Below are 17,926 nucleotides of genomic sequence, written 5' to 3'. Positions count from 1 at the left end.
GTACTTTTTCTTTCTTACAATAGAGGTTTATCTGTTATTACTCTTAGTTTGCAGGTTATTGAGAGAAATTGCAAGCCCTTAGAAGCTTGAGATTTTTGTTGCTTTATGGCAATAGATACAAGTGATGGGTTCCTCCAAGGCATTGCTAAACAGAGTGTGTGCTTGCATTCTGCATTTCAATGGCTGCTTTCTGCTTTGTACTATATTATGGGTGAGGCAAATTATCTGATACCATTTCTTGGATCAATGGATATGTTTTAATATCTACATTTTAAAAATCCATTAGCTGAAACCTGGCAGCATTAAAAAAAATTTAGCGATCTTTGACAAGGAGTTTTGTGGTAGTGGATGATCTTAAAACAGATTAGCACAAGCTGAAAGCAAGGCTGTTGTATCATAGTATGTATTATTCCTTTTTATTCCCACAGTGTGGTGTAGTTATAAAATATTTTTACAAAATATTTAAAAAATGTTCACTTTCATGTAGCAAGACTAATGAAACATACAGGTCCTATTCAGTGGAATGTAAATTCTTCTATTTTTAGTGAGTACTCCCTTGAATGGGTATTCTGCAACTTAAAAGAAGCTAAACCCCAGACATTATGAATAGTTTAGGCATATGGATTAATAAATGGGTTCAAAAGAAGAGTGCTCTTTGCTTGCATTAGATAGTACAGTGCTCATAAATACCTTTTCCTGGTCATAATCAGAATTCAGTGATTATTAGAAACCTTAGCCTGGTTCCTCCCTGCTTTTCATCCATGGTGAAATACTACCATATTGAAATCAATGAGCATTGTGAGATTTCAACCCAGGTAATTACTAATTACTTTTTTCTCCTTGTATAATATGCAGCATGGGCTGATGGGGGTAGTGTTCAATTCTCTTTAGCCTTATCCCTTCTGTAGCAGTTTCTACCCCCTGATACAGCTGATACAATGTGAGAGCAAGAGGCTGGAATCCCTCAAATGATTTTGTGCCTAAGTACTTCGGGGGGGCTTAACACAATGGTCAGCCCAGTACTGAGGGAAGTCATATCAAAGCCTTGTGAACTCTCAGCATCCCTCAGGTACGCTTAAAAAGGAAGATATAGAAAACGAAGACCTAAATATGGAGTATCTCTCCTCTGGCAGAGAATAAGAATTACAGGGCTCAGCCTGTCGTCTTTGCTGATTATGGCCAGTCCCAGATATCAAGAAAAGAAAGAGATTTAAAAAAACCCCAAATAGTCCATGTGCTTGCTCTTGAATCAATCCTCATTTCAATCTGAGCAGTAAAACTCCAGCAGTTACAGTTCTCATGGTTAGTGGGTATTGCTCAAATTCCATTCATTCAGTGAGCCAAAAAGTTCCTAGAAATCTGTTCACCAGGAATGTGAAAGGGCCTCCTGATCTTCAGAAATGTTTAAATCTCAGGGGGAATTATGGAAGCAAGTCTACTTATGGATAAATATTTTTTGTTTGGTGAATAGTTGTTTACGCCACAAATATTGAAGAACATCACACAAGATGTGGTGCCTTTTAAGGCATGTGTTCCATGTAGTTTTGAACTATCTCATGAATTAGATGTTCACAAAATTTGTGTTTTCATCTAGTATTTCTATTACAGGCTATTGTTGAAATCAGTGGTTTAGCAGAATATGTGGATTCATACCATCAGTCTGGTGTAGTGCTTAAGGCTTGGTTTCTTTATCCTTTATCCCATGCCTGATTACATACGACCATTAGTGTGCATTTGCTCTGAACTCTGCTTAAAATGCCTTCTCAGTTAAATCACAAGTGAAGAAGTTGAAAGAAAGCTGAAACTCACAATTAAAAGTTTACACATTAAATCTTCTGAATGAACTTTACTTCTGTTAATTTCAAGTTACATTGATAAAATACTGTTTTCTTTCTAGATGCTGTACATAGCTTTAAGCCAGGCTTATATAACAGCTGTTTGAGGGTGATAAATAATAAGCATTTAAAGTGAAACCTTGCTATCCTGTATCTAGTACTGAACTGATATAGTTCAATCTGATGACATTTTAACCTCTGGCCATTTCCCAAGTAGTTTCTATTATATTTTTGCATACCACCACTCTCCTGACTTTTGAAAAATATCTTTTTTGATTACCAGTGCAAATCCTTTTCTTGAAGTATTAACCAAAATAGACAAACAAACTCTATTCTGTTTATTCCCACAGAACCCTATCCACATATTCCTGAGTGCAGGTTAGTGGAATCAGGTACAATTTTGTTTTAGTATAATAAAAATACTCATTACAATATGATTTTTGTGTGACCTGATCTTTCAGAAACTGAGTCCTTCAAAGAAGTCATGCTGTTCTGAAAGGACTTGTTATAAAGGAACTTGTTTGAGTAACGTAGTCTTTTATACTTAATTCTCTCTGGGGATAATGCTGGAGACTCTCAGCACAATTAAGAAAAGATTAAAAGCTCAGTACAGACTTATTTTCTTTTTTCTTCCTTTCTGCCAATACCCTTCAAGCCTATATCCTCTCTGGAAGCATGAAACATTTTTCAAATGCCTTTTTTCTTTCTGCTGTCATTTCTCAGTATTCTGGTATCTATCCCTTCCACAGATTTATTAATACGATTTCTCTTTCTGCATTTGTCACTTCTGTTCCTGCTAGCATTTAATGAAAGCTTTGTTGAGCTCTGCTTAAGGGTTTATTGGGTGTTTCTCCTTAGGTTAATCTGTGGCATTTTGATCTTACTAGATAACCAGCAATCATGAAGAAGTAAGGAAATAATTCTTGCACTGTTAAAGGTGGTGACAGCTATGCCATCACTTAGTATTTCTTAGCACATTTGCTCTGCAGAGCTAAAGGAGTGAAATGTAGTAGAAGTGTAGGCAATTAAGCAGATATGTCTGAATACACTGATGCAGCAGCAGAGTTAATTCCTGTACCCATTTTACATAATGTGTTATCAAGGAAGAGCTACACTTCAGTCTGAGCCTGTAATATCTGGGGCATTTACTTATGCTGTTGCTGTGGTATGGCTGAAAGACTATATGCTTTGGGATTATAATAGAAATTCACATCAAAACTTTCAATTTTGTTTCTTTCTGATGTATTTACATACATCTGCCACTTGGAGTTGCCTTATAGAGGGTGTTATCTGCATCTGTCCTCATATACAAAAGACACTTGGTGTAATTTTATTCTAAGAGACAGACTTTTCCTGTTTTAACAAGAGAAGGTGGATTTTTCTGCCTTTTAAACTTTCTGAATATTCAACTTCAGGACTGATATATGCTATCAATCAGCCCATTAAGTATTGATACTTGAGTGGATTCTTGTCAACTTTGCACACTAAAGGTATGGGAAAATGTGGGGCAAAGGAAGTACTGCTGTTGCTTCCAGCCCCAGCAACAGTAGGAATACATAGTTTCCTAACACAAGAGTTCTCTATGACATTGATTTTACGTAGGTATCCATACTGTTAATCTGAGTACCATTTCAAAATGGTAGGTGAATTTCCTTTCCTGGTATCCATTAACTGGACAAAGTCTTTGGACAAGAATTGAGTTAATTTGTATTGAATAAAATATAATAAGTGGTTGTGGTATCCTGGAGGAGACCATGAGTTGTATTTTCCCTTCTTACGTAACAAAATAATTAATACTACTAGTATGAAGTTTCTGCTTTTTAATGTGGGAATGAAAACTCACAAAAAACAATCTGTGAAACTAGTCAGCAAGTAGTTGCTACAGGGAGATGGAGGGGTACTTTGTATTTGCCTGCCTTGCTTGAAATTGATGTGGGGTTTGAATCTGTAATAAGTTAGAAATGCATTTAAAAGTCTGCTTTGCAAATTTTTTTGTGAACAACAGCCTCTTCACAAAACAGTGTTTTGTTCATTCCTTCCCCTCCACTTCCCCCTCCTTATTAGCTATCTTTCCTTTTAGTAGAGTTCTAGTGTGGTTTTTTTTCAGTAGAGGAGTGATGTTTAATTAAAAGTTACTAGCATGTTTTCAATTATAGATGATAATTTGTTTGGCTTTACACTCTCAATTGCCTTGAGTAATTTCCTGTAGAAATACATATAATCCATTTGCATGTTTGGAGTATTAGTGTGTTGTTTGCATAGCTTGTGTGTAACACTTAAGGAAACCACTGGAGCCTGGAAAGAGCAGATGATGCTTTTTAGTGGCAAACAGTGATACAATGGCTATTCTTTCCTCTCCTTGCTGAATAGTTGTGGAATCAACTTTTTTCACAGAACTGGAAGTTACATTATCAAACCAATATGATGTATCAGTAAAAATTGGGAGTTTGGCAGGGGGGCCAGCAGTAATGTTACATCCATAAGCACTTGACATATGTCAGTGCTGGTTGGTGTTAATTCCTAACTTCATGGTCTCATGTAGTATAGCAGAGAAAATACATATTAACACACCCCAATATGTTGATATATGTCAGAATTTCATTATAGATAAATACATAGCTTTTAGCTGCTGAAGATAAGGTAGCAGGAGGCTTACATGTTATTGCACCATGTATTAAAACCACAGTTTATTTGGTCTACCAAAATGAACTCTTGTGTTGAGTCCAAGTGGAACACAGTATATTGTTCTGCTCTCCAGGGTTCAGAAGACATGAACTCAAAACAGGGAGAGGTGAAGAGAAGGACAACAGTGGTAAGGGAGATGGACTGTCTGTTTTATATGTCTGGGTTAGTCTTGTTGGTGTGAAAGCTGATCTGGAATTTGGTTGGTGCCTCTAAGTACACAAGACTACCATTCAGAGGGTGTAAACTGTTAAAGCATGGTGCTGCTCAGGATCAGATGGGTACTAAGCAGCTTGAGTGTTTAAGTGTACATCAGAAATTTCTTTCTAACCATCAGAATGATGAGGTTCCAGACAAACTTCTGATAGGAGTTTGGGCACAATATAAGTGGTAATGTTTGAAGTGGAGTTGATTTTTTAGAATGATTCGATGTGCATCTGCAGTAGAAGCTGCAATGCTGTTTGTACTTCAGAATTAAAGATTTCAGGCTAAAGGCTAAGTACCTTTTTTGCAGTACAGCAAATGAAATGGCCAGGGTCTGCCCACTCAGTGCTGGGTATGCCTTGAAGCTCTTTTTTCACATACCTTCCCTCAGGAGATTGTCACTTTTCCTAGATGCTCTTCTTCAGTCATGCGTTTCATTCCTTATCAACAACATACAAAAAGAGGAGGAAAGCTGGGGAGGCTTGAAGTAGTCTCATGCAGTCCCACACCAAGATCTAAAGCTGCCTTTGAACAAATACTCTGCTAATGATTGTTCTTAGGTCTTTGTTACTTCTGTCCCCAAGGTTGTGTGCTCCTGTGGCAGGTATATGTGTAATCCAGAAAGCACTTTGAAATGGATGTGACCACATTAGACTTCCATATTAGAGCAGAAATAGTCTTCTGTTTTAGCATTTTTTATAAAGTAATGAGTTGATTCAGTTTCACTTTCTTTCCTGGTTAGGGTAAGACAGTCCATATAATGTTTTTTTAAAAATGAATACTGACAATAGACATTGAATAGGTCTTTATGAATAGCTAGAATTTTTCTGCTGTTCAAATACTGCTTGTGTTCAAGCAGCACACATTTCTTGTTTAATATTCAGGTATGGCATTTGATTCTTAAAAGCAGGGAGAAATACTTCTATGATCAGAAAGAGTAGCAGCTAGGAACAGCAGTGATGTGAGTAATTTTGACAGTGAGCAGACTTGTGAGAATGTTCACATTTTCAAGACAAGATGGTCTAAGACATCCATTTTTTTCCTAAATATTTGTCAAAGTCCTTATAAAAATTTAAACAGCTGTGTCTCATGGTGTCTTGAATTGAAAAGATAATGAATTAACAATTGTATTTTACTGCTAAAATAGTAGGTGTTTACTGCAAAGTGAAAATAGTAACAAAAAGATTTAGTCATGTTCTTTGTAATACTTTTAATAGTTGAATTTGCCAATCCCATAGTGTAAAATATATCAATCCTAAGGCAAAAAGAAAGATTTTGTAATGAATGAATACGCCGTAAGGCACTGAAATAATTTTGAACTTAATCAATTTATATATTAAGTACCTTTAATGTAGAAGGCACTTAACTTGCTTTTTTTTCTCCTAAACCCTGTTTGTGTGAATTAATTTCACATTGTCCACTTCTTTGGGATAAACTAGAGTTTCACTGTGTAGCACAATACCTTTGTGTTACAAAGTGAAGATCCCGTGGTTTTGGCTGAAATGTTGCTGCATTACAACCATCTCTTGCCTAGGGCCCTCTGCATAGCAGAATATTCCTTTAACAGAATAAATCACTAGGAGACTATAGCACACTTACTGGAACCATTCTACTGCATCTCTGATTACTGTTCTTGCCAAAAGTGTTAAAAAATAGGCTCAGTGGATAAAAGATTCTATTTGTGTGGGACTACCTACTTTGCAATGATTTCAGAAAAAAAAAAATTGTGCTACGTTCACTGCCTCTTTAATTCGGATTGCCAATGATAATGCAGGGTCTGCGCTGAAGAGAGGTAGGATACAGAAGCAGAAACATTAGTGCTAATCTGCTGCAGAAGGACGAGATAAATCAGCACAGCTCTCATACATCACTGAGAGAGAAGCTGATTGCAACTTGACCATGTGCCTAAGTGGTCACATCAGCAACAAGAACGGAGCATGGATAAAAAACCTAAAATTTATCCTTAGGGCTACTTGCTGTGCACGACCTATAATAACACATCAATGTAAGTTTAAGATTCCGTTTTTGTTTGTTTCATTCTGTTGCAATTGTTGTTGTTTACTAGAGTATATTTTTATTTTGCATAGATTTAGGGAAAATGCAATGGAGCTTAATACTAAGCAGATAATACTTGGATACTGTTTATGTCTGTGAATAGTAATGGGCTTATTGCTGTGCGTCTCAACATAGTTATTTCTTTGAAGATGTTTTAATATTTAATCCTGTAAGTCATATTCTGGGAATTGAGAAAGGTTTTGAATGAGATGATAGTGAGATCTCCTTTTATAATTTCTGTCATCTTATGTTTCAGAATGATCTTAAAAAAATTTATTTTTACTGTGAGAATTTTTGCTTTCTATAAATTTTTTTCTGTTAAGAAAAGTGCTTATAAAGACTGATTTATCTGGACCTTTTTATTCATGAATTTAGTGCAGATGGTAATTTTCCTGCATTTTTAAAAATTTGTGCAATTGTTTAATTTAGTGTCATTTAAGCATCTACAAAAAGGGAAGGCAGGGATAAGATGAAAACTGAATAAGCATTGATTGCTAGTCTGAAAATTAAATTTTAAAACTTTTTTCAGTAAATCTGATTTCGGTTCATTTTTACTGAATTAGATTATCATATTTAAATTGAGGCTACTGTACAGCAAACAAATGTGTGAAACTATCCTGGAAAGCACACATTTCCTGCTGTATCTGATGTTAAAGACGTTGATTGTAACTACCCAGGAGTATCCTAATTGTAGAATTCAGAGCAGCATGTTTAAATAATGCATGGGAAAATAAAAAGGAAAGGTGGAATTTTGCTGTTCAGATGTTAAGGTGATGCTTTGCTCTAAGAGAAAAAAATGTGTAGTAAAAGCTATTGATGTGGAATCTCAGGCTGTCTCTCATGGCTTTAGGCAAAAAGGCAGGGAAACCCAAAGCAGGTCTTGCTGTGCAGTCTGAAAGCAAGGGAAATTTGGAAGCATTTATGAAAACCCACTAATATTTCTGTATTTATTTACTTGTTTCTAGAGAAAGAAAGTGGCTTTAAACAAACTAATTATAAAATATGTTAAAGGAGGTGTGAAAGGCACTTGAGAAAGTAGGTATAAACATACAGAGCAACATCTATTTATTTTATGGCATTGTAACTGTGCCCAAATGTAGCAGCAGGAGGCTTAGAAGCAGCCTGTATGAGTGAGTCTTCAAGTGGTTTATTTTTGTGGCAGTTGAAAAATGCAGGGATAGTTGTGTGGCTGTTATCCCCTTCACAGACCTCAAATAGTCAACGTATGGGCCAGTTTCAGATTTTGTAACACAGGTGGTTTTTGTTAGATCTTAGCCAAAACAAAAGGTTTACCTGTTAGTAGTTGCAACTTTCCTACAGGACTGATGGATGGAAATAGAGAAGAGGGAAGGTAAAGCTGTGTTGCAAAAAGGGTGCTGATTCTTCCCAGCAGAATAAATAACCAACCTAGCCAACTGGCAGATGAAACATGGACCAAGTAGAGAGTTTATTTTTATACAAATGTGCATATGGATGATCATACAGGCCCTCAGTTGTACTTAGCTCCTGAAGCAGGGGATCCATTGGGAACTCACGGCTTTAGCAGTCTGACTTAGAAAATAATAAACTCAAAAAGAGGGGAAAGCTGTACAGCAACAGGAAGCAAAGAGGAATGGTGATTTGTTTGATCTTGTTATGTCTGTTCTAGTGTACCCAATGTGGTCTTAAGTTGTCGACTCCATGGCAGAGATTCCTATGTTTTGTTCTTTGAAATACTCTCTTTACACGTGACAGAGTAATATAATCAGTCTGGCTCCTCTTAATGGAGCTGGGCTTCTGTTGGTGAAATAGAGACATCTTTTTTTTCTGTCATCTGTGTTCATTGGAACAGCAGGAGATTATGTGGGTTGATGAAGATAACCAAACAAGTAGTTTCCCTTGTTTTGAAGTTATTCTGAAGAGTTAGAATTCCTATATCTGGTTAGATGATCTATAGTTGTGTTGATGTTGTGATCTTAAAACAAACATTTGCTTCCGTGTGTTTCTGTGACGTTTCATAATGCGGTCACACTTAAATTAGATGCTAAATTAATTGCAGTGCATACGACAAAACTGGAATTAGGTAACTGATTTTTTAAAGTTTCATTTTTAGTTGAAGAGACAAAAGTCTATTGTGGGCTGAATATGGTTGTGATGAACTCTCCATTTGACAAGACAAGGCTCACCCTCCTCCTCCAGAGTGAAGTTCTGTGTTTGTCAGTCTGTTACCCTGTTTCACTGTTACTTGTAAAGCTCTTTTACTAGATTCCAACAAGGTCTTCATTTTCACCTTCAGTTTTAGTCAATAAATTTATGCTAAGTAGTTTCTTGTGCTTTAAAATGTGCTAATGGACACTAATACCTGCACTTTCAGAGCTGCAGGGGGCTCCTGATGCCAATTTCAGCATAGTGAATTTGCTTCTACTTATGATATTTAGGAAAACAGCATAAAAATATTCTTGTTGCATTTGAGTTCAGTGAAAAATCTCCTGCCAACCAAAGCTGCCAAGGCAGGGCCTGAAACCTTAAAGCAGCATGAGTCCTATGGTGGCATGACACCCAAACAACAGGCTGTCCTGGGAAACAGACAGTCAGAGGGACTCAAACTGGGACGGTTGAATATAATATCTTCATTTTCTGTCTACAGAATAACACATCTTCCATTTGAAGTTGAAAGTCTGACCTCTGTTATCTCTATTGGTGGCAAAAGGAAACTGTATTGCCCCAAGAAGAGGCCTTTCGAGTTCCATGATAGCAGAGAGAGTCGATTTCTGTACTGGTGCAATGAGTATATTGTGTCCCCATCCCAAAGCTTATGAAATCTGTGGCCAGGAAAAGGAATGGCATGGCTTTCCATTCTCCTGCTCCTCCTAGTCCTTTTTGGGTTTAGTCACTTCTGATAAAAAAAGAGGCACAATTTTGCAAGTATCCCAAGAGACCCTAAGAACTGCAGGTCTTTAAAGCATGCGTTAAAAGCTTCCATCTCACTATATGCATGCAGGCCTAAGAGCTCATTGATTTGTTCCACAAGTTCAATAATCACTAATCCATCCATGGAATTGCACCTGGAATGCTCACAACCAACTTCTGGCATAAAATGTTAGCTCACAGGCTACAGTGTATAAAGCAGCCCTGATCAACAGCATCAGGTGCTGCCAGAAGTATGCTTAGAAGATTTTAAGTGACTTTGACCTCTGACAGTGTAGCACTTGCTGTGAAGAGAATACATAGGTAGCTGTCTCAACAAAGTGATCTCTCATCCAAATATCATTGTCTTCTAGCGAAACATGGAATCTGTGAAAGGGGGAAAAAAATTATCTGTGAATTGACTTTAAAAGAAATAGTACCAGTTACAGCTTTTATGAAAAACAAACTATACCTTGATTGGGTCCTCTACAAAATTTTGGAACCTCTGTTGAAAACCATTAAAAATTATAAGCTACTGAGGAAGATCATACTTGGAAAGAGTTTTCTTAGTATCTCTTTTTCTGGTTTTCAGATAGTCTTTTCAAGCTTTCTAAATGTTGTCTATGAAGTAGATATCTTCCAGAACATAGTGAACTGCATGATATCAGACTACTGGGGCACACACTACAGTGATCTCAAATCGGTAGCTCCTAAGGACAGCCACTCATCTGATCTTTCAGTCTTTTTCAAGAAAAACATAATAATGAAGGTGTGTTCAAAAAGGGGATCATTTGGACGGATGCCTAAAACTCTGCTATTCAGTGAAAATCACAGAGGCCTAATTAGGGTGTCAGTATTTTGTGACGTTTTGTGAAGCTTTTAACAGTTTTTATTGCCTCTGATTATCCTGGAAAGTAAATAGTTACATATTGGATAACCATATGGATGATGTGTTAGTGTATTTAAAGAAGATTGCTCAGATGGCTCAGAGCCCATAGTGGCAATGCCAGGATTTTTATGCACTAAAAATCTAAACAAATAACTACAAGATGGAGGGAGCAATTACTGAAAGGAAAAGTGAGCAATAAAATGTAGACTTCACCTTTACCATCAGTGACAGAGATTAAGGCCGTGGGAGAAGTTACAATGTGACTTCTCACACTATACTTGGGCTGTGTCCCAATTAGCTTTCCAGCTTCAGCAGGGAAAGTAGTATGGGGTTGTTGTTCCTTGTTCCCAGTCAACAGTCCTGGGCTGCCAGTGATCTTTTTAAAAGTCCAGGTTTCTATCCCACTTTTATATTTCCTCAATGACTCCAGTTTAACTTCCAGCAGAAGGAATGGAGAATCAGGTTGCACTTTTCACCACAAACCATACAAACCCCATTTCTCAGCATACCAATGTACCATAACAACTACTTATGATAACAAGGCCATTAAATAAATAACCTGGCATGATTTTTCTGGGACAGATGATGAGTGGTGGGAGGAAGGAAGGAAGCAGAAAGAAAGGTGTGAGGGATAATAGAAGGAAAATTCTTGAGGGACTGAGTAATTTCTTTAGGAAGACACTTCCCAAATTTTTTGTTCGGTGCTTGAATGCTGCTCATGCAATATATACAAATAGTCTCTTCAAGTGAAAAAGGACCTTGTAATCCAAGTCTACTCAATGAACTGTAAATGTAACCTCAATGAAGGAAAAGAATGGTTTGAAATACTGACTCTCTTATATTTTAGTCAGGATTTATCATGATCTGTAAAGCACATAATTCTCATAACAGGAAAGCTTCAGTTGTTTTAAACCCTGGCAATTTTTCATTTGAGAAATACCCAGGCAGCAAGCCTTCTCTCAGATGAGATAGAGTGGGCTGTTTTATATCAGGAACTGCATTTCCTACTTTGCTTCGTCTGCCAGAAATTCTCTTGCCAGAAACTCTGTCATTTCAGTTTTTATCTGTTTTTGAGGGGAAGTTAGTTAACCATCTCAGGAGCACCACCATCACTACAAAAAAATATCTGCAGACAGTGAAAGGCTATGAAAAACTGATAACTGTACACAAATGCATAATTTTCCCCAGGCCATGATAAGTGATGATAAAATTGCCAGCTCCATTTTACAGTGATGAGGACTGTGGTATGGATATGCTTTAATATTAAAGTAATCTGTGGACAATTCTGAAACAACAAGGTAGCAAATATGTCTGGTCCATGCCTGTTACTGCTTTTGCTGTGTTTGTATATAATTCATAAAATGTTACAGTCAGTACCATGTTCTGGTACTGGATCTGTGTTGTCAAAGGAAGACACAAACCCTGGTTAGATTTTTCAATGTCTTAAAAAAATTAAATGTAATAATGAAAATTTTCATCATTTGGCTACAGGAGTCAGAGCTTTGTCCTTTTCAATTAGATCATATGCACAGACCAGACAGACCTCACTGGGACATCCCTTGCATGCATTTGATGGAGAATTTGAGCAAAAGTGTTTGACATCCAAACAAGCTGAAAGCTTAAACACACATGAGGCAAAATTTTTTGTAGTATGTGATGAGAGTATTGCTGACTGTTAATTTATTGGTAGGCTGATAGTAGAGAATATTTGAATATAAGTGTGGAGCTGAGCTTGCTGAGACTTTTTATGTGGTGCTCGGCAGTCAGAGATACCTCAGTTTCATGCGTTGCTAGTTATGTCAAGAAAAACTTCTGTAGTGCATGGCATTATTCCAGATTGTATCTCAGTCGAATGGATTATTCTTCAGTGCAAGGCTTTTCTAGGGAAGAGAATATCGAGGGTCCAGATTTGAAGGCTCCATTGCAGTTTTACAGTGCACCTGAGAAGATTGGTCAATTCTTTTTTTTTGCTCAAAGCCTGTAATGTGTTTGCTGTCTGTGCCAAAAGGCAGTCAGTGAATGTTTACAAAGGGAATTTGTGGGTGTGGATTTAAAAAAAGTAACTGAAGAGAGACTGTGGCAGAGAATAAAATAACACATGATATATCACTGCTTTTTTTTTTTTAACTTCAAATTAAGATCTGTAGTGTGCTAATAACTTCATAGCAGTGGTGACTAAAATGATTATTATCCTCATTGTACCTGCATTATAACCAGTTTTTAAAATGCCTAGCACCTAACCAGAAGATTCTGTTACATTTTTACAGCAGTGATGATAGTAGTGGTAGTGGAGTGAGGTGTTGCAAAACAAGGCAGTTGAGCAGGGGTGAAGAAAAGACTTTCTGAAAGAGCAGAAACACTGTTTTTACTGTAAGAGTAACAGGAAGCTGTTAATGCTGTATAGCTCTCACTTCAGATATAGAGAGCAAGTGATCAGAAATACAAGCCCACTTATATTCTTTACTATCTGAGAACATTTGTTCCCATTGAACTCAATCTTGAAGGCACTGGTCCTGCTTTTCACTCCAATATGCTCTCCCTAATTGACTGTATTCTTATATGTACATAAAGTCCTCCAAATAATGTAAGCACAAAAATTTGGTGTAGAAAGAATTTTATTAAAAACTAGATGTTAGTGTTCCAAAGGAGACTAGAGGATCTCCTGGGATTACTGAGTAGATGGGAGGAGTGCATTGCCTCAGGCATAGCCCAGGGCCATTAATTACAGCTAGTCATTAGTTCTCCTGTAATGCCCAGTGCTGATGCCACTGTTCCTGTTATAACACAGAAGCAGGAAGCTGGCTGACCTGTGGATTTGATGAGTTATGTTATTCTTATAATGATTACTTATATTTTCAAATGCATGTCACTGAAGTGTTCATCAGAGTTTCAGCTTGTAACCTTCATGTCTTTCCAGAGAGTTAATGTTTTGCTTGCTACTCGCAGGAAGCCTTCAAATAGCTCTTGAAAATACTATAGCCTTTATGAGGTATGCTCTGTATATATGCTCCGGGAAAGTAAAATTGATATAGATACTTTCTAAAGATAATCAGTATACCTATTTTCATATCTAGAGAAAATGAAAATTGAATATATGGTTCCCTTACTCTGTGGTTGCCATATAAGGCAAAGTGCAGTCTAAATTCTAAGGACCAAAACCTAAAGATCTAGTTTTTGAGTTGGTTTTGAAAAAAAAAAGTCCTGAAATTTTAATGAGTTTACTTCATTTCCTGAAGAAATGCTAATAAAGGACAGAATAGTTATAATTTAGAAGAATATAAACCAACTATATAATATAAACCAGTATAAACTAACTTCCATCATATACTGTTTACATGCATGCTCATGTACTCAGCACTGAACAATGAAGGCATTGCTGGACTGATTGTAAAGTGCAGGAGGAAAAAGTTCAGGAGCAAGAGACAGCCCCCAGCACCCAGCTTAGCAGATCATGTGGACACACATGACTCTAAGCAGCACAGAGTTTAGGTAGCAAACAGCAGCTGTGAGAATTTCCGGATTGTTAGACTTGCACGTCTGTTTAAATGATTTTAAAATGTTTTTCTCATGAAGAAAGTTATTCATCTGACCTTTTGCATAGAGTCCTTCTTTGTCAGGGATCCCAAAGTGTTTTACAGATGCAGAGATTTAGCACTGACATGCACATGTCAGAGGGAAAATTAACAGAGTGACTGCACCATGGTTGCACAGGAGTTTGGTGGTGCAGAAATATGACTACTGATGGGCTTCACTCCTGCTTTCCCTGAAAGGCCATACAGCAGCACTGCACAGCACCCCAGTCGGGAGCGTGAGATACTTTACTCGGCTGGAAATATAGGTGAGTTGACAGCACTCGTAGCCTCTGTGAGAACACTGCTGAATTACTTGGAGAAGAAGCAGCAGCTGAACTCTATAATTAGCACTTGTGTGAAGACAGGGATTTGTATTGCTGAAATGTGAAATTCCAGCACTACATTGATTCCAAGAAACAAGATATAGTGTTATTTGAGGGTTGATTTAGGATAAATAACCACTTCCTAAGGTGTGTTTGTTCTCATTATTTACCCAGCTGGACCTTGTTTACTTTATGAATTCAGTATTGATCACAGGAATGTTGAAGCATATTAAAGCAAGAGAGGATAGACTGTCTTTGGATATACCAAAAGATTTGAAGTTTATGGGATGTATTTGTAGGAGAGATTGTACTTGAAGTTCTGTAATGGCAGTATGGTAGAAGATCAGTTTATGGATTTTTCCCTCTACTTGTATGTTAAATCTCATTGACTCTTGTGCCTATTTCATACCCATAGTGGGAGTAGAGCCTAAACCCAGTGTTCTTTCTTCTTTTAAAAAGACTAGCTAGAATTCCTTTCCATTCAATTATGTTTGATAATTCTAAGATTTCAGAATGGGTGTTTTAAAAATGGTTTATGTTTTCCTTTTCCTTCTCTGAATTTGCTGTTACAGTTTGACTTGTCACTGTGCAGGAGGAGATGAGGGAAGGAGGTAGTAGCCCTCTTTGCTGTGCCTATCTTCCCCCTTTCCTCTGGCTCAAAATAAGTCCTATACAGGGTTTTCAGAGAAAAAGAGAGGTGGGAGGGAGGGAGGAGGGGAAAGAGGAAGAGGAGAGGAGAGACAAAGTGAGAATGGAAAGAAACATTTGCTCTCTGGCGTCATTATGATGTCAACATGCATCCATCACCCATATGAAAAACCCTGTAATATAAATTAGACCATTTTAGTGCATAATGAGGATTTACTCTTCTATAGCTAGGACTTGGCTAATAAAGTCTTAATTTCATTCTTCTCTGATCCAATAATTTTTAAATATGGAACATATTAAGTGATAATTGATTCAGCAAACAAGTCCCTCAGAGATTTGTGTTTACCAGGTGAATCACAGGAACTGACTGATCTTCTGATCCTGTTGTTCAGTGATATTTTGGGTGAGGCTGTATCGAGTACCCCCCATTGACCAAAGCAGTCCTGCAGGCCCCTGCAGAGAATTGTTCTCAGTGACAGTGCATGCACAGTATGAAGAATTCATGTGGAGTTAGGAGTTTATCTCTCTATCTCAGAAAGCTGGAAGTAGTTTCCTCTGTTAAGATTCTTTTTTCTTGACAGATCTCCTGTCTTTAGCTTTAATCGTCTGTGGGGTCTGAAGTATTCCAGCCTTCTGTTACAAAGGTTATTCTACAGATAGGAGTGTCTGAAATGGAAAGTGTGGAGCTCTGTGAACACATAGCAGAGCTGTGTGTGTTGTACACAAATAAAGGTCTGAACTACCAGTACATACAGAGACAACTGGAAACCATTGGGTTAAACCCATCCAAAGATTGTAGTGACTTCCTGCTCCCTGGCTCAAATATTTCAGAGAGGTACAAGCAATTCTTACGTGCTGTTCTCAAAGAGACATCACAGCAGCTTGATGGTGACTTATTGCTATTTGAATTTATCTGGTTTGAGTTTCCTCTTTCTTTGAAAGGACTTAAACTTTTTTTAAACTTCCTTCCTGATGTTTGTCTTTTTTCCAGATTCCAAAATTAGATCAAGTCACATTTCCTCATGGAACTTCGGCTTCAAGGAGGCATTGAGCTATTGCAGCCCCTAGTCTGAAGGTTCCTGCTCCAGTGGATGACCTGCACTGTCATGCACAATATCCAAAAACAATTGGACAATGGCAAACTTAAAAAGTTAATGCATGTCCTGCTTACTGTCCCATCCCCCTCAGCTTGTGCTTTCTGACACTTGCTTGATGTTGCTAAGTCCTTTTTGTTGAAAGTGCTGTTTAGTCCATGACTTTCCTGCTGCATTTTCATTTGACCTGTTAAGTGCTAAAGCAAAAAAAAAGTTATTTTAAGAATTGGCTTGTCAAAGAGAACATATCTCCTCCCTTCAAAGACCTCTGAGGATTAATATTTGATTAAAATGTGACTGCAGCATTAAAATGGGTGCCCTGTGTCTTTTTACAAATGAATGGCTGGCAAACTTGTGTACTGTCTAGTTTTTAATTGGCAAATTATTCAGTTAGTGCTTCAGGGGGAGTTGCAGGGGAGGACAAGGAGGTAGATGATTTTTAGATACATTCATTACCACTTTTATCCTTAGAGATAGTCTGAAGATTACTAAATCCTTACATGCATCCACATATTCAGTTTAAATTTCTTCTCTGGAAATAAATAAGAGGACATGCTCTAAATCATGGAATAAAACCCCAGGTCCTCGCTTGGGCAGCTCCATGTCAAAACCAGGAGGCTGGATTTGTGGTCATTCGGTGGTGGGAGCACCTGTGACCCATGCAGCCGCTGCACTGTTCTTTTTGCCTGCCTCTGTTTGTTTGCTGCATTCTTTTTAAATTCCACTGAATGGCTGCTGATGAAATCTACTCTCAGATTTTGAGACCCAGTGCCTGTCCAGTTTTAAACTCTGATGGATCAGAAAGACAACCTAATATTTAGATATTACTATATGCTCTAGAGGATACTCTAGGACAGTCCATATGGAGAGGGAAAGTAATGGGTAGACTCAGTGTACAGTTACCTGGCTACTGTAGCACTGTTAGGAGCACTCATCAGTCTGCTGCAGAAAATACCATGGGGGAGGGTATCAGGAAGTGGAAAGAAGCACAGCTTGGATCTGTTCAATTTATTTTAGGGTTTGAAAGTCTTGATAGTGCTTTTTAAAGAGAAGAGACTGTTCCATTTGGTGTCTGTGAGTTTGATATTGCTACCTTTGCCTCTGTAAGTAGTGTGATCCAATGTTACAGTTCATGACAATTAAGATAATTCTCAAGAGGGCTCCAGAAACACCCTTTGACTATGTCTCTTAGGTCAGTGTGGGGCTCCTGTGAAGGTCTTTCACTTTCTTGTCTCATTAGTTGTTTGCTGACTTTTTATTAGAAACAGAACAGCAGAAGATATTGTAAAATGAAAGAATAAACACCAAAGGGCTGTTGTTATCTCCCAAGGACTCTCTTCCAAACTAGGAAGCTTGGTAGAAGTGAGATATCTGGGCAACCTCTTGTACCTGGATTCTCCCAGCCATGCAGACAGGCAGAGCACTATGGGTGGCAACTGCAGTCAGTGTTTGGTTGTTTGGTTTTGTTTTTTTTCAATGTGTTCAATGATCTGAAAGGCATACAGTTGGGCATGATTGATTATTCTGGATATTCATCTTCATACAATTGGAGACAATGAGACATTGCATGAAAATTCAGGGCAGACAGCAGTCAACTGTCATTTGAGCTTTTCTTTCAGTGGAAAAATTATTTTTAATTAGAAGAAAGATCATACAGATAGATCTTGAGTCACCTTCATGTTATATTTTTCTTTTCTGGCTGATGTTAATTAAATCAGTTCAGTGAGGTACTCCAAAA

General features: G+C 37.6%; 1 protein-coding gene and 1 long non-coding RNA gene across 4 annotated transcripts in view; both read left to right on the top strand.

Annotated features, from left to right (window-relative positions):
* The window catches only part of RAPGEF4 (Rap guanine nucleotide exchange factor 4), a 141,819-nt gene that overhangs the window by 30,535 nt on the left and 93,358 nt on the right, over nucleotides 1-17,926 (top strand). The window contains exon 1 of one of the 3 annotated variants that reach the window (XM_014265054.3): nucleotides 6,548-6,726. The exons of the other annotated variants lie outside the window; for them this stretch is intronic. The gene's annotated coding sequence lies outside the window, so the exon portion shown is untranslated. Of the gene's footprint in view, nucleotides 1-6,547; nucleotides 6,727-17,926 lie in introns of those variants that run through there. 3 annotated transcript variants of the gene reach the window in all.
* Nucleotides 7,205-16,499, top strand: LOC141730461 (uncharacterized). The gene is made up of 2 exons (XR_012581971.1): nucleotides 7,205-14,389; nucleotides 16,086-16,499. It is a non-coding gene; the product is annotated as an uncharacterized LOC141730461 (long non-coding RNA).

Source organism: Zonotrichia albicollis, chromosome 10 (assembly GCF_047830755.1).
Source record: "Zonotrichia albicollis isolate bZonAlb1 chromosome 10, bZonAlb1.hap1, whole genome shotgun sequence".
NCBI classification, from domain to species: Eukaryota; Metazoa; Chordata; class Aves; order Passeriformes; family Passerellidae; genus Zonotrichia; species Zonotrichia albicollis.
This window is presented reverse-complemented; position numbering and strand designations above follow the sequence as displayed.